Source organism: Hirundo rustica, chromosome 2 (genome assembly GCF_015227805.2).
Source record: "Hirundo rustica isolate bHirRus1 chromosome 2, bHirRus1.pri.v3, whole genome shotgun sequence".
NCBI classification, from domain to species: Eukaryota; Metazoa; Chordata; class Aves; order Passeriformes; family Hirundinidae; genus Hirundo; species Hirundo rustica.
In genome coordinates, this window is record NC_053451.1 from 8,692,545 (window position 1) to 8,717,817 (window position 25,273).

Consider the following 25,273-nt stretch of genomic DNA (forward strand, 5'->3'; position numbering starts at 1 on the left):
TTCTTTTCTTTTCTTTTCTTTTCTTTCTTCTTTTCTTTTCTTTTCTTTCTTTTCTTTTCTTTTCTTTCTTTTCTTTTCTTTCTTTTCTTTTCTTTTTTTTTTTTTTTTTCTTTTTTACCACTTTATGTCCTTTACCACTTTATATCCTTTACCACCTTATATCCTGCTAGCAGGTATTGATCCTACTCAACTTTCGTCGAGATTTACGGTCAATTTTTTTCCACCAACCTGGGACGTCCAAGCCCAACCGTGCAGATCGTAGGTCCGTCTTAATCGGCAGGCGTCTAAAATCCTTTAAGAATAAAGCACCTTTTGGGCTTACCTCGTAGTTGTCCGACAGGCGCGGGGTCGGGCACGGGTTGATGTCTCCCCAGAAATCACCTGGTGCCGGCGTGGAGTAGATCACCTCGCGAACCGCCCCAGCAACCTTCAGAGTCCTGCCGCGGTCGCCAGAAAACTGTTGCCCAACGAAGAGAAACACAAACCACAAAGTAGTTTATGCGGTGCTTTATTCGGGCCCGGGGACCCGGGGACTAGCGTCCCAAATCAGAATCCCACCGACCCTCATTTTTTTACAGGTTTTATACTATTTCTTACAGATTACATCATCAACGTACGTGCTATACATGACATTTCAGTTGAACATTAATCTTCTAATTTCTATAGACTATATCCCGTTCCCACAACACCTGCTTCCCTATCTCTATTTACACAAAGGCTCCCACCATAAATTCTATTCTTCTTTGACCACCGTGAGCACCTAACCGCGACGTCTTGGTCCGTTCCTCATGCTTCGTTTGTCAGCACATTCTTTCCTTGTACTTCTCCTAGCAACATGGATTTCCAACACCAGGGTGATGAGGGAGCTGGCAGATGAGCTTGCAAAGCCACTCTCCATCATTTACCAGCAGTCCTGGCTCACTGGCAGGGTTCCAATGACTGGAAACTGGCCAGTGTGGCACCCATTCACAAAAAGGGTGGGAGGGAGGATCCTAGTAATTGCAGACCAGTCAGCCTGGCAAGATAATGGAACAGTTTATACTGAGTCTCATCATGCACAATTTGCAGGATGGCCAGGGTCTCAGGCCCAGCCAGCAAGGGTTTAGGAGAGGTAGGTCACGTTTGACCAACGTGATCTCCTTTTATGACCAGGTGACCCACCCGGTGGATGCGGGAAGATGTTGTCTATATGGATTTCAGCAGGGTTTTTGACACTGTCTCCCACAGCATATTCCTGGATAAACTGGCAGTCTGTGGCTTGGACAGGAGCACACTTTGCTGGTTTAGGAACTGGCTGGATGGCTGAGCCTAGAGAGTGGTGGTGAAGAGTGCTGCATCCAGCTGGCAGCCAGTCACTAGTGGTGTCCCTCAGGGGTCTGTGTTGGGGCCAGTTTTGTTCAATATTTTTATTGATGACATGGATGTGGGTATTGAATCTTTGATTAGTAAATTTGCGGATGACACTAAGCTGGGAGCGTGTGTCGACCTGCTGGAAGGTGGGATGGCTCTGCAGAGAGATCTGGAACAGTTGGATGGATGGGCAGAGTCTAACAAGATGACATTTAAAAGTCCAAGTGCCTAGTCCTGCACTTTGGCCAGAATAACCCCCTGCAGCATTATAGGTTGGGAAGGTGTGGCTGGACAGTGCCCAGAAGGAAAAGGACCTGGGGGTACTGGTCATCACCTGGCTGAACATGAGCCACTGGTGTGCCATGGTGGCTAAGAAGACCAATGGCATCCTGGCCTGTATCAGGAATGGTGTGGCCAGCAGGAGTAGGGAGGTCATTCTTCCCCTGTACTCAGCACTGGTCTGGCCACACTTTGATTATTGTGTCCAGTTCTGGGCCCCTCAGTTTAGGAAGGTTGTTGAGATGCTTGAGCATGTTCAGAGGAGGGCAACAAGGCTGGTGAAGGACTTGGAACACAAGCCACGTGAAGAACAACTGAGAGAGCTGGGGTTGTTTAGCCTGGAGAAAAGGAGACTCAGAGGTGACCTTACCACTCTCTACAACTTCCTGAAGGGTGGTTGTAGACAGCTCAGGGTTGGTCTCTTTCTCCAGGCAGCAGCTGACACAATGAGAGGAAAAAATCTCAAGCTGCATCAAGGGAAATGTCGGTTGGACATTAGGAAAAAGTTTTTCATGGTAAGAGTGATAAGGTACAGGAATAGTCTGCCCGGGGAGGTGGCGGAGTCACCATCCCTGGATGTATTTTAAAAAATATTGGATGTGGCACTGGCTGCCGTGATCTAGTTGAGGTGTTAGGGCATGGGTTGGATTCGATGATCTTGAAGGTCTCTTCCAACCTAGACATTCTGTTGTTCTGTGATTCTGTGATAAATGAAACTATGCAATAATTAATTCAGACATGAATGATGAAAATAATAAAATTTGTTAGCATGCTAGGAACTGCTTCAAAAAGAAAGCCCATTCATTTATTTTTGTATGTTATATCCATTTTCTTCACAACTACCTGACTCTTCCTGGAATAAAAAGCCCTAATAATTGCTATGTTATGATTATGTAATCTGTATTTTGTTTTCTGTGTATTTTACTTTTGCTAGTGAGGATACAGAAATAAATTCCAAACTTTCTGGAAATGTAAAGTTTCAGGTATAGTCTGCAAAGACATACCACAGTTCCTTGCCTTTTAGGTTCCTACTTTCATTATAATATGTATTCAATAAAATAAATAATTTTTAGTAAATTCTTGAAAACCTCCCCTTGGGGGTTAGGTTTGGTTTTCGGTTTTTTTCCCTATAGAATTTTCTCCCCACCATGAGTTGCTAAGAGACTAAGTACTGATGCTTAGAGGGTGCTTGACCCACACAAAAGAAGTTGCCAAGGGTGGGGGAAGATCACTTAAGTTTGGGGGAGAGAAAAGCACAGTGCTCCAGGAGCTGAGTGTACTTTTTTCCTGCTCTGGGCATTGGAGAGGCATGGTCAGGTGGCTGTTTGCTGCTTGAAGAGTCCACTGTTAACAGAGGGTCCGGTCCTGGGTCCATCTATCAACCACTCGTTTGCCCAGGAATTCAGAACCCCTTCGCCTGCCCTGCTGGAGCTGGGCCAGCCCTGTCCAGCCGTTGTGGCTTCTTCAGTGCTGCTCACTTTGCCGGGACACCCCCCTTTGCCTGCTGGGGACAACCCACCATTTCCAGCCATCAGCCCCAGAGTGTCCCACCGTTCCATCTTGGTGCTCTTGTGGAGGGGCCCTAGAGATCAGACTGCCCCGGGCTTGTGAAACAAAGCCCCTTGAGGTTCTTGGTTCTGCTTATTATTATTATTGCTGTAGTTGTTGTTGTTTGTTTGTCCTGTTATATTTACTAGTAAAGAACTGTTATTCCTTTCCCCATACCTCTGCCTGAAAAAACTCCTTTAATTTTCTAAATTATAATAACTTGAGGGGAGGGGATTGGAATTCCCCCATTCCTAGAGAGGCCCTGCCCCTCCCTAGCTGATACCTGTCTTTCAAACCAAGACACCTCCCCAAATTATAGACTAAATATTGTCAGGGATTTTTTTTTTAATTGTAAAATTAAAAAACCATTACAAAGAAAGTGCTTCCCTTGCTATTTCATGTCCTGAAGGAAGACAGGCAAAGTTGGGTGGATCGCTTATCTTTCAAATGATCAGTTGATTTCAGATAACTACAGGTTTATCAATTTTTTTTTTTTTTTTTTTTAATAGCTACATAGATTTTAATTTTGCTTCCATTTTGGATAACAAAGGCAATCTAATTGACCTTTCTGTTTTAGACCTCCAAGAAGTTAGGCAAGTGTATGTGCTTGGCAAAGAAGTGGAGTGAAATCCTTTACCTTGTTATAATTCTCTTTTCATTATGGTGTCACGCTAGCTGTAATTCCCTGTATGTCACTTACTTGCAGAAGCATAAAAACACTGCATAACTTTATAGCAAGTTTATCTTAAACACATTTAAACAGATGAAACATATAACAAAATTGAAAGCTTTTTTTTTTTTTTAATGTTATTGCTCTATGACTGAGGGAAAAAATATTTAATTATACATAGAGCTTTCAGTATATGTTTCCACTTTTATTCATTTTCTACTTCTATTTAGTTGTTAACTGTGTAGTGCTGGGCAGAAAATTCATAGAATGTAAACCCTTTCAAAGCCAAATCAGGACTATGGCTTTGGTGGAATTACTGATGGCAATGGCTGTGCCAGAAAGAGTAGTATAGGAAAGTAAAAAAGAGTTATTACCTGTTTTTGTCCTGCTTGGTTATTGAGTTACCAACTTTGCATAAAGAAGCATTATAGCTTTGACCACAATTATTGCACAAAAAATAAATGGAAATGTTCTTAGCTTTGTGAATGCTTTGTTTCCTTACTGTGAACTGAAAGGAATAAAGATTTCTTAACATATCCAGTCACATAAAACATGTAAAACAACTTTTATTGAAATATTGTGCCTAATCTCCTGAATTGCACATATAAGTCTATTAGCACTGAAAAAACCACATTTGATTCTATATTTTAAAGGCATTATTTTAGGGATGTGTAGCTAGTCAAAGGCTTTGCAGAACCTAAAGATCCCTGTTCTCTTTGTATTCTGTGTTTTTTTATAAATAAGCTGAATAACATATTCAGGCAACAAATAAATACAGGAAAGTTTATTTTCACTGAAGTCAGCCATCAGAATGAAGGCAAATCTGTGATAAACATTAACTATTTTTTGTTCACTGGAGATCAAATAACTCAAGATAACAGGAAGTTACTATGTTACTATCTAAGCTTATAGGCAAACATACCCTTGCCCATTCCTTTTTTTCTCTACTTGCTTAATCAGCTTTAAGTTTCAGGAATTCCAGCTTAGTTACCATATAAGGAAGAGGACAACTACAGCCTTCATCTCTGCGACCACTGAGGGACAGAAAGAGACCCTCCCAGCAACACGTCACACATACATCATCGGAGGAAAGAAGCAAGATAAAAGCAAGACTGAAAAACCTGCCAATTCACGGCAGTTGGTGGAGCGAGACTCCCCTGCCGTCCAGCGCTGTATTTGCCTTTGCTTTGCCTGCTGCAATGTAATAAATTCCTATTGGAACTTTTCTTCGTGTTCATAGTCTATTACAATTTGGTGCCGTGACTCGGATCCACCTGCAAGATAGGACTTTTGGTTCTGCCTGGGGGGCGCCCCGCCGATCAGTCGGCGGCCCTGGTAGACCCGATTCCTGTCTCGGTTGGACCGACGAACCTAAATTCAAAGCATTAGGCAAAGGAAGCCGGCAGACCCTATAAACTTTGTGCACAAAGGTCCGGACGAAGACGCAAGACGCGTGAGTATCTGTGTGGAAGATTCCGTTCGGTCTGGGTCGGGTATCCTGGAGTGCTGCGAGTGTGTGTGTGTGTGAGAGGAGAACCAGCAGCTCGGATTTTCCAAGTGAGTGTGGACCCTCAGTAGTGCGGTTCTCATTGTCCGAGAGGGCGTGAGCCACGAACAAGGGGAAGCGAGTGATTTCTGCACCACACTTGTGTGAGGGCACTCCAGAAGATGGGACAGGGGAAGAGCAGGCCCTCTACTCCCATAAAACTCCCCCCCGGTGCCTAGAGATAGCCCACTGGGGTTCATATTAGACAATTGGAAACATTACCCTAACACAGGGGGTAAAGATAAAGCTAAAATGATCCATTATTGTGTGGTAGTATGGGGTGGAAAGGAGATTTCCTGGAATATTTTTTAGCCTATTTTTGGATCATCAGAAGATTGGGTGAGGCAAAAACTCAGCTTGTGGGTAAACACTAAAATTCCTTTTAGTCAGGAAGAAAGTGAATATGCTAATGTATGGGTTACAAGACCTGGGGGTGAAGTGCTCCTGTTTCCCCTCAAAGAGGGAGGATGAAAGAAAGACAGGAGTAAAGAGGAAGAAGCCTTACTAATCCCACCTCCTTACATACCCCCTCAGAACCCCCAGATTCCGGATGCACCTCCAATGGAGCCTCAGGAAGCAGGAAGTAATCCCGAGCCCCCCGAGGAAGTGCAGGGACCCATAACCCGAGGTCGGGCTAGACAGCATAACCTATATCCCCTAAGAGAAATGCCTGTGGGGGGGGGCAGGGACCTCACCCAGCAATAGGGTTTGTTTCAGTACCTTTGAGTTCTGGGGATGTTCGGGAATTTAAGAGGGAGATGGGGAGCCTCCTGGAAGATCCTTTGGGGGTGGCCGAGAGACTGGACCAATTTTTGGGACCCAGTATTTATACTTGGGGCGAGTTGCAAGCCATATTGAATATTCTCTTCACGGCCGAGGAAAGAAATATGATTAGACGAGCGGGGATGCGGATATGGGATTCACAACATGCACAAGGACATTTAGCAGACACCAAGTAGCCTTTGCAGGATCCCAATTGGAATCATCAGCAGCAGGATCACAGAATCAATATGCAAGATCTGAGGGGGATAATAGTACAGGGGATCCGGGAAGCGGTGCCTAGGGGGCAGAACATCAACAAAGCATTTAATGAGAGACAGAAAAAGGAGGAGACACCTACGGACTAGCTAGAACGCTTGAGAAAAAACCTGCAGATGTACTCGGGCTTAGATCCTGAGACACCGTTAGAGCAAGCACTACTAAAAACACAATTTGTGGCTAAATCGTGGGAAAATATCAGAAAGAAGTTAGAAAAATTAGATAATTGGCAAGATAGAGACCTGGATGAGCTATTGAGGGAAGCACAGAAGGTATGTGTGAGAAGAGATGAAGAGAGTCACAAGAGACAAGTAAGAATGATGGTGGCAGCAGTAAGGGAAACTAGGAGAATTGATGCCCCTCCCAAAACAAGTCAAGTGGCCCAGAGAAATGGGGGACGGGTTCGCCGGGTAGAGAAAAAGGATGGAGGCATATGTTTCTACTGTGGAAATAAAGGACACTTTCAGAGAAACTGCAGGAAGCGGCTGAGGGATGAGAGAGTCTTCAAAGAGGACTGAAGGAGTCAGGGGCTTCATTTGCTGGGGACACAGAAACATCAGGAGCCCTTGATAAAATTAAAAATAGGTCCTCAGCAGCAGGAATTTGAGTTTTTAGTAGATACTGGAGCTGAGCGATCGACAGTCCAGGTACTACCGGAGGGATGTAAGATATCAAAGGAAACTGCTCAAGTGGTAGGGGCGAAGGGGGAGCCCTTTAAAGTCCCTGTTATTAAGAATGTACTAGTGGAATCAAGGTCCAAAATGGGAATAGGGAACCTTCTGCTAGTACCAGAAGCAGATTATAATTTGTTAGGGAGAGACTTAATTATAGAAATGGGTATTAATATAGAAGTAGTAAATGAAGAAATCAAAATAAAACTCTGTCCCTTGAGGGTAGAGGATGAGGAAAAAATTAACTCAGAAGTATGGTACACTCCTGATAGTGTAGGAAGGTTGAATATACCCCCCTTCTCGGTAATCATTAAAGATCCAGAGACACCGATAAGGGTTAAACAGTACCCCATCTCCCCAGAGGGGGATAGGTTGTTTGTAGATGGCTCATCGTGAGTAATTAATAGAAAAAGGGTCTCTGGCTATGCAATAGTTGGGGGAGAAGGACTTGCAGTTATCGAATCAGGCCCTCTAAGTGGATCTTAGTCGGCACAGGCCTGTGAACTTTATGCTGTACTGCGGGCATTGCAGTTGTTAAAAGATAAATCAGGTACCATCTATACTGACTCAAAATATGCCTATGGGATTATACACACTTTTGGGAAAATATGGGAAGAACGGGGGTTGATAAACTCCCAGGGGAAAAAAAAACAAAAAAAACAAAAAAAACAACCTGGCTCACCAGGATCTAATCAGGAAACTGCTGAAGGCCTTGAGGGGACCTAGGAAAATTGCTGTTGTTCACCTGGAAGGGCATCAAGAGGGATTGGATTTTAAAAGCAGGGGAAATAATGCAGCAGATCAGGAAGCAAGAAGGGCTGCTTTGCAGATGTCACAATCTACCCCCCAGAAAGATCCGAAGGCTGAAAGAAAAGAGCGTGAGACTAGCAGAGGGAATTTGCAAAAGATATATAGTTTTACTATGCAGGAAAAAGAAAAGATGAAAAGAATGGGGTTGAGAGAAGACCCAGAAGGGGAATGGCGACTTCCAGAGGATAATAGAACTGTACTGCCTAAATCCATAGCTATGGATATTATGAGGAGAATACATAGCAAAACACATTGGGGGGCACAAGCATTGGTAGATCAATTCGCCACCAAACATATGTGTATTGGGGCAGATGACTTGGCAAAGCAGGTAGTGAGGGGGTACGTTACCTGCCTAACAGTAAATAAAGCCAATTTAAGAAAAACCTTAATGGGGGGACGACCTACAGCATACCGGCCATTTGCTAACATCCAACTAGACTTTACTGAGTTACCAAAGACTGGGAGGTATAAATATCTATTAGTAATAGTGGATCACCTAACCCATTATGTAGAGGCATTCCCTACGGCAAGGGCAACGGCATAAACAGTGATCAAGACCCTATTAGAGCAAATTATTCCCAGATATGGGGTCACGGAAACCATTGACTCGGACAGAGGCCCTCACTTTACATCCAAAATAATTAAGGAAACCATGGCAATAATGGGAATACAATGGAATTATCACACCCCCTGGCACCCCCAAAGTTCGGGAAGAGTAGAAAAAATGAATGGGGAAATTAAAAAACAATTGACCAAACTCGTGATTGAGACCAAACTGTCATGAGTAAAATGCCTACCATTAGCATTGCTAATATCCGGACACAACCTAGATCGGATATGGGAATATCTCCATTTGAAATGTTGTATAGAATGCCCTACAATATAGAGGAACCGCAAGATCATCCAAAGTTGAGGGATCAAAATATGAATGTATACATTACCAGCCTAATGAAATATAGGGAAAATCTATAGAAAAAGGGAAGGTTAGCTCAGAGACCCCCACTAGATTTAAAACTGCACCAGGTGCAACCAGGAGATTGGGTAATGATAAAGTCCTGGAAAGAAGCAACCTTGGCCCCACAATGGGAGGGCCCTTACCTTGTATTGCTTACTACAGATACTGCAGTCAGAACAGCAGAAAAGGGAGGGACCCATGCTAGCAGAATTAAAGGGCCAGTGAGCAAACCGACTCCTGAGTGGCAGGTGACAAGCAATCCTGGAGACCTGAAGTTACGGATCCAGAGGAGAGATCATCAATGAATGGACACCGTGTAGAATATGCACCAGAACCACACTACACGGAGGAAAGATTAATTTGTAACTCTAATGTTAAGATAAGGTGTAGAGACCCAGAGTGCAATTGTTAACCTTTTGTTTGTTATATTTGTAAAATCTGCGGGGACAGGTGGTGGAGTCATTGTAAGCGAGGAACCCCTCCTAGAGGAATTTGCAGCCCCTGTTGGGTACTGCAGCGGAACATAACTGATTGGATTCTAGAATATAAAGTTAAATATGAGGGATTAGTAGAAGAATCAGAAGAGTGGTGGAGGATTTTTGCATTAGGGATTGAACCAAAATATTATTGTTATCACCCTAATGAACCCATCCCGTTCATAGCTAAAATTGTTGACTGCACCTGCCGCACACGCCTAAAGGGAATCCGGTGTGATACACCCCCGGTTAAGTATCAGAACTGGGATTCCTATGTCAAGAGGCAACAGAGTCGCCCCCGGGGACCTCCTGAAGAATATCCCTGCTGCCGAGAAGATGGTACCCCCTGTGGCTCGAGGCAACCGAGTTGATGGGAAAGGAAGAGGGGTAAAAAGCTGTGGAGGAAAGAAACCCCAGAGTGGGACAACAAAACAATATTTGAGGAATTGCCTCAGGAATGGGAATTAGAGCAAGGACCCTGGGCAGAGAGACAGGTTGCAGTCTATGAAATAGAACAATCCTCAAATATACTCCCATTCCTATGCCCCCAGTGATGCTCACCACGTGACCCAGCCGATTACTTTTCTTTTGCTGATGTTATACTTAAGAGGGATTAATGCCTTAGACAATCTACCACACCAACCCTTTAAATGGTCACTATGGCGATGGGATGACAATGAGATTTTGCAAACTGTAACTACTGTAGGAGCACCCAGTTTCAGAGTAGGATTGTGTGATCTGACCAACATAGATCATTGTAGAAAAGTACTGAACCTAACGGGATTTTACATGTGCCCAAGCTCAAATCACAGTAAAGGATATTGTAATTATCCTGGGGAATATTTTTTTGGATATTGGGGCTGTAAAACAATCGCCTCTGACTGGACACCCAGGGGAGGGCATGATAAATATTTGCAAGCAGACTTTAGACCATGTATATTTAATAAACTGATTACTATAGTGAAAAGCCGGCTGGAAGCGGCACATCTTATGCTTCTTAGGACTAAGTATGATCAGATACCTGAAGAAGAAAATTTAGAAACTTTAGAGTTAGCTGGACAAGAACTGCAAAGATACAGTGAACAAAAATAAGTAAGAACAAGAGAAATGGGGGAATTGTGATAAACATTAACTATTTTTTGTTCACTGGAGATCAAATAACTCAAGATAACAGGAAGTTACTATGTTACTATCTAAGCTTATAGGCAAACATACCCTTGCCCATTCCTTTTTTTTCTCTCTCTACTTGCTTAATCAGCTTTAAGTTTCAGGAATTCCAGCTTAGTTACCATATAAGGAAGAGGACAACTACAGCCTTCATCTCTGCGACCACTGAGGGACAGAAAGAGACCCTCCCAGCAACACGTCACACATACATCATCGGAGGAAAGAAGCAAGATAAAAGCAAGACTGAAAAACCTGCCAATTCACGGCAGTTGGTGGAGCGAGACTCCCCTGCCGTCCAGCGCTGTATTTGCCTTTGCTTTGCCTGCTGCAATGTAATAAATTCCTATTGGAACTTTTCTTCGTGTTCATAGTCTATTACAAATCCATCTTCATTTTGTATAAAAATACTTTTTCCTTCACTTGTAGGTCACATTTATTAGGAAAAATGAATAGCCTTTAAGACTGTAATTATGCATTTGAGAATATGAGTGTAATTTGAGGTTAGTTATGTTCCATTTCTTTCTAATGCAAAAGGCAGAAGACATGAGTTTGTTGTTCTTAAGGAAAAAGAATGATGATGAAAGATTTGCTGTTTAGAGAAATTTCCTGTTTAGACAACAAAACTGTTCCTTGTGAGGCTATACTATTCAAAACAAACAGAACCAAATATACAAATGTATTACATTTTTCCATCTTTGAGGACATTTGTTGCAGATGTTATTGTCGCATACATGGAAGTGTATCATTTTATGCAATACATGCTACTTAATTCCAAGGAAGTGACCTCAAAATAATCTTCTGTAACCATTCATTTAAAGTTCATGTCTATTAAACCTGAAATTGGTAGGTTCCATCCTGTGTTGTTGCTTCTGTTCTCTGACTTAGAGAGTCTGCAAAACCTATTAGAGAGATTACAATAGGAGGGAAACTTTGGTTACCATAGTTACTAATAAATGTTTCTTCTGATTTCTCTTCCTCCAAACAATTTTGTCCATAAAGCACAAACAGGCCCATGTTTATGAAGAGTGATTTCAGGAAGAATGTGGCCAAATTTTCTGTAATCATTGTTATAAAGATTTGTGAAATATATCTTTTTTTCCATATATTTTGATTATATGTGACATCAGCAAGATATGGTACCAAATATTCCAAAGACCTAATTATTTTTAGGTCTATTATTTGTTTTAGTGTGTACATCATACTAAAACTATAAGACATAAGGAAAATATACAAATTAGGCTCAGAGTAATTCGTACGGCATGAACAACTATTGTTTTAATATTTTCAGGGGAAACTGAATACCTAAAATTAAATTTTTCCATTATTTTATATGCAACATTAAATTGCTTACATATACCATTTCACCAATTGCTTATATATACACCATAAAATTGCTCAATATGTTATATGCAAAATAATAGAAAATTATTAAAATTAATTGAATTAATACATGTATTTTAATACTATTTATATAAAACAACATGATATGCAGAATTTGGAGTGGATTCAAACTTTTATTACAGTATATTTCTGAGTAATTACTATGAAAGATCCATTACCTATCCAAATACATAAGTGTATATCTATCTATCTATCTATCTATCTATCTATCTATCTATCTATCTATCTATCTATCTCCCTATGAAACCCAATGAACTTGGGTTTTCAGTTCCTGTGTAAGATTTCCCCCTTGATGGCTCCTCAGTGCCATTTTTATCTTCTACAGTATTTTTAGAGGACATTTTGAGATGTTTGATTGAGAGTTAGCAACATACGACAGGTAGAGATGCTCAGAATGTCTCATGCTCCACAGGTTACTTTAGGCATAATCTTCCATTTATTTTTCATATTGTGGTGCTTTTAGGCAGATTTTGGGAGAAATTTTTTTACAGGGCTTTTTTTTTTTTCTTTTAACTGGTTTGGGAAAAATAATTTTTTAGAGAGAAGTAGAAAAAACTTGTTTATTAAACAGGCAAAGCACTCTTAGCACAATACTTGATGATAAGAGCTTTGTGCTGCTTACGGAGGGATAACAAACTTAAAGAAAGTTTTTTTTTGAGGGTCGTTATTGTGTTGTACTGTTTTGTCTTCGCTGACGTTGGGAGAAAAGGAGATGTGCAGGGCTGGTCTTGGTGGGGTGGGTCCCCTGTGGAGGCCCCCGGTGCTTCCCCAGGTCCTTAGTCTGGAGAGGTTGGAACAGTTTTGAGGAGAGGGCAAAAAAAGCAAACAGGAAGGAAAAAAAGGACAAAAAAAGAAAAAGGAAAAAAGGCAAAAAGCTTTAGCTATTCTACAGCGTCTAACTACGCTAGCACTAAACTTACTAACTGCTGGGGAAAAACAACAGAGCTACTTTTGTTTTGCTGTGTTTTAACTCTCCTGCTTTAAGGTCACTCTGATGAGCAGAGTTTTCTTGGAGAAAAACAAACCACGCTTGCCTTCCCCCCCTGCACCTAACAGACGATTGGAGATACACAGTCACCTCAGGACACATATATATAAGTATATAAAACTTACATGTGTTTTTATGGTTCTTATATAAATATGCACATCTATACGTAGAAGTATAGTTTTCCATGCATCAGATACTAGATCTGGACAGCTTTCATCTTCCATATGAACAGAAGATAAAGAAAGAAAGCAGACCCTTGTGTGAAATTGAGATGACAAATGAGTGTGGCCTTTGAGAAATCAGCCCAGAATGCGTATCGCCCAGTTCCAGTTGTGAAGTTATTTGTACATATGTTCTAGGTTCTGGCATTTTAATCACAGTTGATGGTTTCTATGCCGCCTTTTTTTTTTTTTTTTTCCTTCCCCCCCTATGCTTTTTATGAATCTTTAACACAAACACACAGGAACTGAAGATAAAATATCTCCTTCTTAACAACTTTCCATCCCTGATATGCACTTCTCTCTCAGGCTTCCCAAGGCTCAGGAAAGCAAGTTACTAAATAAATGGGAATTCTGAACTTTTGTAACTCCTGTTTTTAATGATAGAGTGGCACTACATGACTATTTACCCATGTGAAGAACAGTGTCACTGATTGGATTAGAGCAGGAGAGACTAAGGCAGTTATGTTCTTAAGGGTTAGATGAAAAATGCATCTTTCACATCTGCAAGTGACCACCACCAGTAATTCAAGAGTATTATATGTGTGAGGTAGTTTGCAGGATCTGTTCTATTTGTCACTGGAATTGGTTGTACAGCATTTGGCAAAGTCTAAGTTGTTTCAGCCCTGGAACATTTTCCCCAAATCCTCTTCTGTGCTTGTGTTTTAAAAGTAGTTTGGGGGCATCTAAAAAAGAAGGGATATAATGTCACCCTGGTTTTTCTGAGTTTTTTAAAGCCTTTTGATTGTTCATAAGATGGAGTCAGACCTTTTAGCTTCTGGACAATATTAGTAGCAGTTTTCACCTTTTCTCACACATGTAACATAAACAAATCCTTTGTTTTTCATTCTCTGTCCTTTGTTTGCATATTTCTAACCAGAAAACAATTGTAACTGACATGTGGTCTGGCCATTCGGCTGGGAGGTGATAACTCCAGAAAACAATCCACAGCCAGACATAAAAAGTAAGAAATAAACAGGCAGAGGGGCTCTTGGCCTTGGCTCAGCCTTGGGCTCTCTTGGAGGAACGTCTCTGCCCTGCAAAACCTCTCGTCTCCGTGTGATTGCTTTGCGTGTCCCGATCCCAATATAACACATTTCTATTATTTACAGCAATACCAATACTTAATGCTTCTGAAAACATCTGCTTATAGTAACATAGGACTTCATTATTCTGAGATTTGCAGCTGCATGTATGAAAAATGTCCCAATATGAAGGAAAAGATTTTCCAAGACTCCTAAGTGAACAAGCTGCCCAAGCCTCAGTATTTGGCATCAGACCTCAGAGAGGCAACTATTATTTTTTTCTAAACTTGTTAATTGATTCATTTACTGCTGGAAGGATGAATGCTTTTCCCCCCAAGAATGTTGCTAGTTGTCCAGAGAATCACTTGATAGATTTAATTTTTGATATTTTTAAACACAGTGATAAGAAGAAAATTCGCCCCTAAACCCATAAACCTCTGAGAGATTATTATTTTAGCCAATGGTAATCAACATAACTTTCTGCTTGCAAGCTGCTGGCTAATAAAATCTGATTTTTTAATACTATTGTTTTTCATTCTCAGGGATGTCCTGTTTGGGTATATCTCACTTGTTTTATGAACAAGTATGTTTTGGTTTTCATCTATAAAAAGTTTGTTGGCTATTACTAGTCATGTATGTTAAGCAAAAACCCTGACCACTTCTGTGAATTTCTAAGATCTATTTTTGTACATTCTCAATACATTATTTTCAATCACAGAGTAATTAATGCATAACAGTAAAAAAGTGGGTGTTTTCAGCACAGTGCATGAGCTTTCACAGATGGGATGTCTTTAGCAGGGGTACATAGAATAAACTGAGGGACCCATCAGTATCATCTGGTTCAGATCCTGGTCCTGCACTGGACATCCCCAACAACCCCACCTTAAACATGCATCTGAAAGCATTGTCCAAATGTTTCTTGAACACTGTCAGGCTTGGTGGTGTGACCACCTCCTTGGGGAACTTGTTCTAGCATGCAACCATACACTGGGTGAAGAAGCTTTGCATAATATTCCATCTAAATCTCCCTGGACTCAGCTTCAGGCCATTCCCACCAGTCCTGTCACTGGCCATGAGACTGAAGAGATCAGTGTCTGCCCCTCCTTTCTCACTCATGAGGAAATTGTAACTGCAATGAGATCTCCCCTCAGTCTCCTCCAGGCTGAACAGATCAAGTGACAGCTGCTCCTCATAAGTCTTGCCCTCCAGACCCTTCACAATCCTTGTGTTCCTCTAGACACACTCTAGTATAATAATTTTTCTTTATATTGTGGTGCCTAAAACTACACACAGAACTGAAGGTGAAGAGGCATTTTTACATTTTCACACAGTTAAGGTGACTCACTAAATTCAGGGGGAAACTTCACAATAGTCTGTGGCTTGTTCTAGGTCAGAAATGTGCAAATATATGCAGTCTCAATAATTCTGTCTACTATGACATAAATAACAATTACCTAGTACCAGATATATCACTTACTCCTCTTTGTCCTGACACTAGAGTTTTAGAAAGACTTTTGCCTATATTAGGAAAACACTCTTTCAGGAGTGTTGTCTGAGACTGCAGCAAAGTGGTATGGATTTGTTGGTGTCCGTACTGCTAACTTCCTTAATCCTCAAAACCAAACTGACCACACACAAACTCCTTAATGGAAAGAGCCTGTGGTTCTCAGCCATACTGCCTCCAGGGCTGGGTGTGTGTGGGTGAGCTCAGCATTTCTTTTGAACTTACTGACTAGGAAACCTGCATTGTGCCATGTCTGTGATAGAAAGGAATTTATTTAAGCTATTTCAGAGTAATTATTTGACCCATAATTTTTGCAGGACTTAAAGACACAACTATAGAAAATGTACCATCCATTCAGAAAAATATTTTCTCTTATATTATCTACTGCTAAATTTTTTTTTGACCTCTGGTAATATGAATAATTTTATAATAAAAGTATGAAAACCAAAATCCTGTTCAAAGTCAGCCTGATTTTCCATTGCTTATATTAAAAAATGGTAATTATACCTTTCAACAATAGGTGCTAGATCTAAATCATGCATTGTTGTTGTGCATTATTTGGGTTTATATTGTATTTCATTTTTATATTGGGTTTTGTAATAGTTTCTTCTTTACAACCGCATTCCCATGGAAAATATATCATGAGATTTGTCCCTGCTCCTTCTCCCCGCCCATCCTCCCACACTGGAATGTAATCCAACTCTGTTCCACTCCCACCTTATTCCTGATTGGGTAGTGGCTTGTCCCTGCGTCTAGCCCCTTCCCTCCGGATAAAAACAAGGCCACCATATGGGAAAAATCTCTCTGGGCTCTTGGGACGGGGACAGGGACAGGGACAGGGACTGGGCTGAGCTCTGGACCCCGCGGGGGCAGGACCCCAGAATAAAGCCGTGATTCCCCCCGGACCAAGGGCAGACTCTTTCCCTTTACCATGGACAGGGACCTGCTTTCTCTAAAGGAAAAGGTTTGCAGCCTCTGGGATCTTTAAGACTCTGAGGGAAAAATCCTTCCAGCCATGGTTTCTCTCTCAAGCTAGCCAAGGCAAAAATGGAGCTGGGGCTCCAGGAGAGAGAGAGACACCAATGCATTGCTGTTATGTGTTGTTTATTGCTTTCATACATGTCCCAAAAAATTAACCAACACTGTGCTTACTCAGTACTGGGGATGTGTATTTATTTGTACTTCATAAACATAAACCCTTAAAATTACCAAGCAAAGGAGATGAAAAAGAAGCTTGAATGTAATTTCTATTAGATTGTGGTCTAACTGTGTAGCAAATCCAACCCTGCCAAGAAGATGTGTTAAGGCTGTGGCAGTAAAGACCTTGAGCAGATGTTTGTTTCCCCTGAAAAGGAGTCCTGGTGAAAACAGTGCTGTTTTGGCAACTGTAAGGTACTAACGGAAAATTTTTCTCTACATCTTTCCATTCCAAGGAAGAGTTGTTTTATTCTGGAAAATATGAGCACTTTTCATTTGAAGGATGAACAATATTTTGTTTCTTATTGAAACAATTTTTAAAATTATTTACTCTATGTGGAAACCCCACATTTCTGATTAGATGTACTGAGGGAAGGGGCATGCTCTAGGTTAGATGCCATATGCTCTAGGATGACCCTGCTTTGAGCAGGGAGGTTGGACCAGATAACCCGCTGTGGTCCCTTTCAACCTGACCCATTCTCTGATTCTGCGTGATTCTATGAAATTGTGCCACACAAACTTATATCCCTTGGAAGAAAATAGAATGAAGATTGCTTTTTTTTTTTTTTTTTTTTTTTTTTTCCCCTACAGAATATAATTATTTTGTAGTATAATTTTGCATGAAACAAAAACCAGGTAATTTTTAGCTTTCTAGTGAATCATTTTAAAGAGTTAAGATTTTAGCTAAGGGTTAGAAGTTATTTATATTGATCAAGATGGAAGTTAGATTAGTAAATGGTAGGTTAATGATTATTAGATGCCCAAGCTAGAGCTAATTGTTATATCATGAGCTTGTTTATAGAAAAAGTGGAGTAAGTGAACCGTCATAAGAACGGATTGAAATCACTAAGAACAATGGCTGGCAACTGGACTTCATATCAATCAATCACGAAGCAGGGGACCTTGGATCCTGCCAGAGGGTCACAGAGACCTGATGAAGACTCTCCTGACTTCATCCTTTGAGACCACTGTCCCAATTCAAGACCACCGACCCAATTCAAGAGAAGAATTGCGCATGTGTGAAGGACTAATAGCCTCATTTTAATACAGACAGGGATGGGAGGTGCTGGGATTATGCATATGTATTGTATGTAAGAGCTTGGAGAATAAAGAGAGCAAAGAACCTTGTTTGGGGCGGCCATGCCTTGTGGAGATGACTCCCATGCCGCCCGCCGATGAATAAACATACCACTTTCTAACTTTAATTAGTTAGAGGGTCTTTGTCTGTGGCTATATCGGTTTTCAATGACTCAATTACATAGTGTAGCAATTTTTAGTTTCCTTTGAACATCATTACACAAATGACCTATAACACTGTTTCAGGGAAGCAGACAAAGGCATAGTAATGACTTAGTAGCTTTTTTGTCAGTTTGTAGTTCCTTTACAAATGAGTAACAAGATGATGACAGGAATCTTTGAATGTCTTTTGACAACTAATTATAATTTAATCAGATTTTTCAGTCTTAGATTTGCTCTAAATGTTGTTCTTGGAAATAATACCTTTAACAGTTACAATCTTTTTAAAAAGTGATTGGGAGACATGAATGGCTCAAGTGATTAGAAGTAGTATTTGTCATACTTTCACTATAAATCATGCACCATTTTTTCCATCAAAGGAAAAAGGATGACAAAAAGGTAAAGATTTTTGTCATACTTCCACTATAAATCATGCACCATTTTTTCCATCAAAGGAAAAAGGATGACAAAAAGGTAAAGATTTTTGTCATTACTTTGCCTTGAAATGACAATGCATCTGCAACAGTGAAATTAACAAGAATTAATTATTTCAGTTTGGGGTTTTTAATGTATTTTGCATGTATTGTTTAACATGTGCTAATCAGTATAACATGTGCTAATCAGACTTTGTCATTGGAGACTGCCCAGTAACACAAGACTGCTTGTGCACAAGACTGAGAACTAAGCAGTCACTTAACTTTAGTTCTTCTCCTTGTACATGCACATCTACCCTACTGTTGCTTTTGGACTATCTAAAATCTTTCTCCATGTCAAAACAATGGTATGAGACCTGATTATTTCAGCAGTAAAAATGAATTTCCAATAGAAATGGTAGGATGTCTGCACAGAAATCCAGTGCTACACTGTCTGCTATAAGGTACCAGCTGTCTTTAAGGGGAGGGAGGTTACTGTCTGCAACAGGAGCTGGGGATACCTTCTGTGCCAGCCCCATTCTGACATCTCCAAGTGCAGGATATGTCTGACATCTTCAAGTGCAATCTCTACCAAGTAACAATGCTCCATGTGAAGTGTTTTCTGGGCAAGGTGCTTTCTGATCACTTCCTTAACTCAGATTAAGGAAATAACTTTTGAAACGCATTTGGAAATAACAAACCAGGAGAGAGGTCTCCATCCATCCATCCATCCATCCATCCATCCATCCATCCATCCATCCATCCATCCATCCATCCATCCATCCATCCATCCATCCATCCCAGTTTTATTCTGCTTTATTCTGCTTACAGGTTTCTCCTGGTTTTCTCAGTTCTGTCACCTGCATTGGGAGATAGGACAACTGAGCTGTAGAGCACCATCTAGTCCATGGGTCACTGAAAGCCAAATTAAAAGAATGCCCGCTGTTGCTTTGTGCACATGTTGGTTCAGTTCTAACATAACACATAATTAGCTGGTTTCTTCTCACTTGCCCAAATCATAATTAAATTTGTTTTTTTCACTATTGTGGTAAGTGTGAATAAGGATAAACTTGTATTTTGAATGTAAAAATTCCTATTAATTTCCAAAATAAATTATACCAAAATGTGAATATTCCTGACATGGAATATTTTATTCATTTACATGCAGGTTTTTTATTAAAATATCCTTGATATTTTTATTGACTATGTGACAAGGAAAAAAATCGCTTCCTAATATCCTGATGGTATTAGACTTCAGTACCTCCAACAGCCTAAAAATTCTTACTCAAATGGAAATTTCTGTTTAGTATGTACCAGCATTTAGCTTCCTACTCAGGCTTTATTAAAGAACCAAGAATGAGCTGTTAAATATTCTGAAATTAAGATTGGATTCTCCTCCTACCATTTCCTCCCTAGCCTTCCAACAACTCCCTTTTTCCTTAAGAGGCATTTTCACCAGATAAAATACTGAAATGACCTGCTTCTCCCTACTGCTTTAGAAAGCAGTCAGGCAATGCAGATGAACTCCTGAAAAGCTGAAATAACTTCCTGTGTTTTTCACAACTCATTTATTTGCTGGTTTGTTTAATTTGGGCCTGTTACACAAGCAAGCCTGTCATGTGCTCTAGTAGCCAATTGAACTGGCATAACTGACTGGCACTCTGAGGCTGTTTGCTCTGTATTGCAGCCTATATCCTGCCTAGAACAACCAGGAAGAAAAGCAGTAGTGAATCCCAGCTGATTCCCTGCCTCGATACAGCCATGCTCATCACTCAAAATCAAAGAAAACCTAGTGGAGCATACACTTCACTGAACAGGCCCTCCTGTACTTTTACAAAAAGAAGGACCATCACATCCAATGGCTTTGCTTATATTTTAATAATGATTACCATGGAATGTATTTGCTCCTGAGCCCAAAGGAAATGTTTTTGTCTCCAACATGTCGCACTGATGAGTGTAGATACTTAAATGTAAGCTTTGAGATCAGTTATGTTGGGCAAATGCTCAGAGGTGGAGAGTGATTGAAAGGAGTGATTAAGACAAAAGCATGTTCAGAGAGCTGGTGTTTTACTAGCTGTGAAAGAACTGGGGATCAGGTCTGTCTTGGTAAGCTGAGGATACTAAAAGCAGGACTCACCCTGGTAACCTAAGGGCATGACAAAGTGTTTGGGGTTTTAGGTGAGCCACCAGGTTTGTTTAAAGTCTCATTGCTATGAGTGCAGGTTTAGATTTTTGTCCTTGCTCATTTATGAACAAAATGGAAAATATATTGCCAAAGACTGTCAGCCTGTAGATAGTTTTGTTAACTGGTGATACAGATAGCTAAAAGTAGTTAAAGCATTTAATTTACTTCTTTACTACAGTACACTAAATTTTACATGCCAGGTAACAGATCGTCCATAAACATAATTTTTAAAAAACAATAATTACAAAAGGCAATAAAGCTGTTTAAATATGTGCAACAGCATCACTGATTCCTAGATATTTACTGATAACATGATTAGACTACCTAGTGTATTTTTCTAGGGATGATTCAGTAGTTCTTAACAAATCTTAAACCTTTGCTTGTTTCGTATATAAAAGTCTTGGTAAGAAATAAAGACCTTACTGGAGAAATGAAAATTGCAGAATTGCACCAACATAATGGTCCATTTCTACAGCTTCTAAGGGCACACAATGGGTGGGTTAAGATTTTCAAATATGCAATTTAAAAGGTTCAGAGTGAACAAGGATTTGGACAACTGGATTTGGGGTGTTTCTAATTTTAGAGACTGATGTTGTTGGTTGAGGACCCTTTTGAGATTTTGGTGGATCCTTTCCATGATGGCCTGACCTGTCAGGGAGTAGGGGATGCCTGTTTTGTGCTCTACTCCCCATTGCTGCAGGAAGCTTCTGAACTCCTTGGATGTGTACGTGGGTCCATTATTAGTTTTGATTGATTTGGGGATGCCCAGGAAGGAGAAAGCCTGTATTAGGTGTTTCATGGCATCACTAGACTTCTCCCCTCTGTGGGCAGAGGCATAGACAGCTCTGGAAAAGGTGTCTACAGATACATGGACATACCTTTGTCTACCAAAGGACATGATGTGGGTCATGTCCATCTACCATACCTCACAGCTGTTCAATCCCCTGGGGTTCGCTCCTGCACTCAGGGCTAGGAGTGCGTGTTACTGGTATGAGGGGCATGTTGCCGCAATTGCCTGAGCCTGGTCCCAAGTTAGATAGAACTGGAAAACTAGGTATAGTGCATTCTGGTGAAAAAGCTGGTGGCTGATTTTGGCTTGTCCGAAGATGTTTGGGAGTGGGGCCATTTCCACAGGCGCAGCAAGAGCATCAGCCCTCCTGTTGCCCTCAGCTATGAATTCTGGTAAATCCTTGTGTGATCTGATGTGCATCACATGAAATTGTTGCTCTCAGTGGGAGATCAGATTTACTAGTTTTGAGAGCAAGTTGAAAAGTGCAGAATAGGAGACCTCACTCAGTACAGCTTGTTCAGCTCTGGATACTACGCCTGCTACATAAGCCGAATCTGTGACCAAACTGAATGGTTCAGGAAACCTTTCAAAAGCTCTAACTGCAGCCAACTCAGCTACCTGAGGTGATCCTTCCACCTCAACAATATCTTTTTCCCACTGCAGAGTTTGAGGGTCTTTCCACATTATTACTGATTTATGAGATGCTCCAGATGCATCTGTAAAAACAGTTAGAGCCTTTAAAGACCTCCTGCTCTGAACAGATTTTAATGACAATTTGAACTGAATTTGTTCTCTAAATAATTTCTGAGCAGGCCGATGAATTGAAATTTGACCTGTGTAGCTATCCAGAGCAAACTGCAAAGCTTCATTTTCATGAATCAGGTGCTCCAACACTGCTTTTGTGATTCGGCCCGAGTTTACCACAATTGGGATATGAATACACTCAAAATCACTTCCTGCCAACTCCCTGATCCGGGTCTTGGCCTTCCGGGTCAATTCTGCTACCAATTCCTGCGGCCTGGTCATTCTTTTGGACTGGTGGTGACTGAGGAAAACTCACTCTATGATCAAGAGGGGATCCCTACAGTCTTTGTCCTTTTTTGATTTTTCCACTCTTTCCCACTGAAAAATCATCCTGTGTAAGTGTGGCAATTTGCCTAAAATGATGAATTTAAATGGCAAGTCTGATTTGCACTTGTTGGCCTGTCTGGTGGCCATACAGTCCTGTAACCTTCCCTAGGGCTGCTCTAGCCTCTTGGGTGAGGGTCCTCAGAGAATTTAGCTCCTCTCCCCCTTTTAACAGATTAAAGAGGGGGTCTAGGTCCTCAGCGGTCAGACCTAGCCAAGGTCTTACCCAATTTATGGACACACAACTGCTGGACATCTGCTAAGGTCTTGATGTTATTTTTGACAACCAATTTTTGTGGCACAATGGTCCGCTTACCAGTCTCCAGACCCAGGTACTTCCAAGGCGGCATCCTTTGAATCTTTTCCTCCTGAAGCTCGAACCCTGCAGCAACCAAAGAATCTATTGTCAGGTCAAGCGTGTGGGACAGTAAGTCATCATTGGGGGCACACACGAGCACATCATCCATGTAGCGCAGGATGATGGCTTCTCCTACAGCTGCGCACACTGGGGACAGCAGGGAAGAGAGGTACCACTGACAAATTGATGGCGAGTTTTTCATCCCTTGGGGAAGAAATTTCCAGTGGTATCTTTTCTTCGGGGCTTCTCGGTTGAGGGTAGGAACTGAGAAGGCGAAACGTGGGCCATCATCGGGGTGCAGAGGGATCTGGAAGAAACAAACTTTGATATCAATAATTGCCAAATTCCAATTTTGGGGGAGCATCGCTGGGGATGGCATCCCTGGTTGGAGAGAACCCATGTCCTCAATGACATTATTAATTTGACGGAGATCATGGAGGAGCCGCCACTTGCCTTTGTTTGCCTTTTTTATAACAAAGACTGGGGAATTCCATGGAGACGTGGTTTCCACAATGTGGCCTTTAGCTAGCTGTTCATCCACTAGCTCCTGAAGCACCTTCAATTCTTCTTTACTGAGCGGCCACTGCTCTACCCAGACTGGTGAATCAGTTTTCCAATTGAGTTTCTGGGTAGGGCGCTCTTCAGTGGCCACAGCCTGAAAAACCAGGGGGGCATCTGGGATGCCAATCGTGATCCCCCACTGGGCCATCAGGTCTCTCCCCCACAAGGGCTCTGAATAATCTAAAACAAATGGACACAGTGCAGCTAATTGTCCATTTGCCCCCTTAATTTGCACAACACCTTTTGATTGTTTTGCCCATTTCATTCCCCCTATACCTTCTATATGCCCGGCCACATTTTGCAGTTCCCAATGTGAGGGGCACATCCTTTCTGGTACAATCGTTATATCTGTGCCTGTGTCCAAAACCCCTTTGAGGTTTACTACTTTCTCACTGTGATGGACCTCACACCCTGTTATTAGTTTGTCCCTCCCAATAACTCGTGTGGGGCAAACCTCAAGGTGTTTGTTCCTTGTGCTGTTTTTTCCAGGGAACGAGTCAGGTGCTGGAATTGCCTGAGCTATTATCTGCCCCTTAGGCAGAAACAGGTGGGCGGACACAGCACAGCCAGAGAACTAGTTGTTTAGGGTTTGATGAGACGAGACCAGGAAGGATCTCAATCTCTCTCGGTGTGTACTTGGTGTCTCCAAGGATGACATACTTACTGCCAACATGTTGCCAGGAGCCTAGCACTTGTAGATCCAATGAACCTAAATGCCAGTCTGTGTTACTTAGGTGCAAGGACTCTATCAGTTGCAACCTAAAAGGCTTTTGTGGTTAGACAGGGTCTGCTTACGTCATGATCTGAAAGGGTCATATCTGGTAACTTCTGCTGAAAGGTAGAACTGGTTATAGCAGGATTATTTAATTTAACATTTGCATTTTCTAGTTTTTTATCCCCTGTCCTCGGACTTGCCTCATTTATGTTGGCATGCTGGGCAAGTAGATGCTCAGATTTTAGTTTTTTGAAAAATTCCCTTTGGACCCTTGAGACCTCCCACCCCCATTGTCCCGAAAGTCCAGAAATTGCTTCTTTAAAGGGCATTGAGATGCCCAATGCCTGATCACACAGGAGACACGTTGCTCTTCTCTTGGCCGGTGGCTGTGGCACAGGCACAGGGGGCATGGCGTCTGCTGCGGCAGCTCTTTGCAGTGGTCTGAATGAATCTCTGGAACTGTGGCTTTGGTGAGCTGTCATGAAGGGAACCATCTAGGTACACACGTGGAGCATGTCATCTAAGGTTGGCACTGGTTCCAAGGGCAGGCTGAGGATGGCTGCCTTGCACTGTTTGTTTGCATTGGTCAGAGTCATCTCCTCCACGACTTGTTCTTGGGCTCCTTCATTCTTAACCTGTAACTTGATAGCTCAGGTTAATTGCTCCACAAATGTTACAAAAGGTTCTGATGGAAGCTGCTTTATTTTACTGTAAGGTTGGAAGGGCCCATCGGGCTAGATTGAAAAGAATGCTTTGAAAGCAGCATCTTTAATGCGCTCCAAAACAGCTAAAGGATTTTCTTGAGCCTGCTTGAGTGCTCAACATTACCACATAGATGTTCTAATCAAATTGGCAAATTATTATTATCATTATTATTGCTATTATTATCATTATTATTATTATTATCAACAGCTGTTTCAGGATTGCCAAAGCTTCAGAAGTAAATCTCTTAGTCTTTTTTTCCATGTAGAGTCCCAAAGCCTAAACTGTGTGGATGAAAGGAGGGAAGAAAAAAGCTGCCAGAGGTCAAAGGGAGCTATAGGA

General features: G+C 41.5%; 1 protein-coding gene across 1 annotated transcript in view; it reads right to left on the reverse strand.

Annotated features, from left to right (window-relative positions):
* Positions 1-12,671: 12,671 nt before the first annotated feature.
* The window catches only part of LOC131378484 (uncharacterized), a 170,400-nt gene continuing 157,798 nt past the window's right edge, over positions 12,672-25,273 (reverse strand). The window contains exon 2 of the mRNA XM_058419211.1: positions 12,672-12,692. The gene's annotated coding sequence lies outside the window, so the exon portion shown is untranslated. The remainder of the gene's footprint in view (positions 12,693-25,273) is intronic.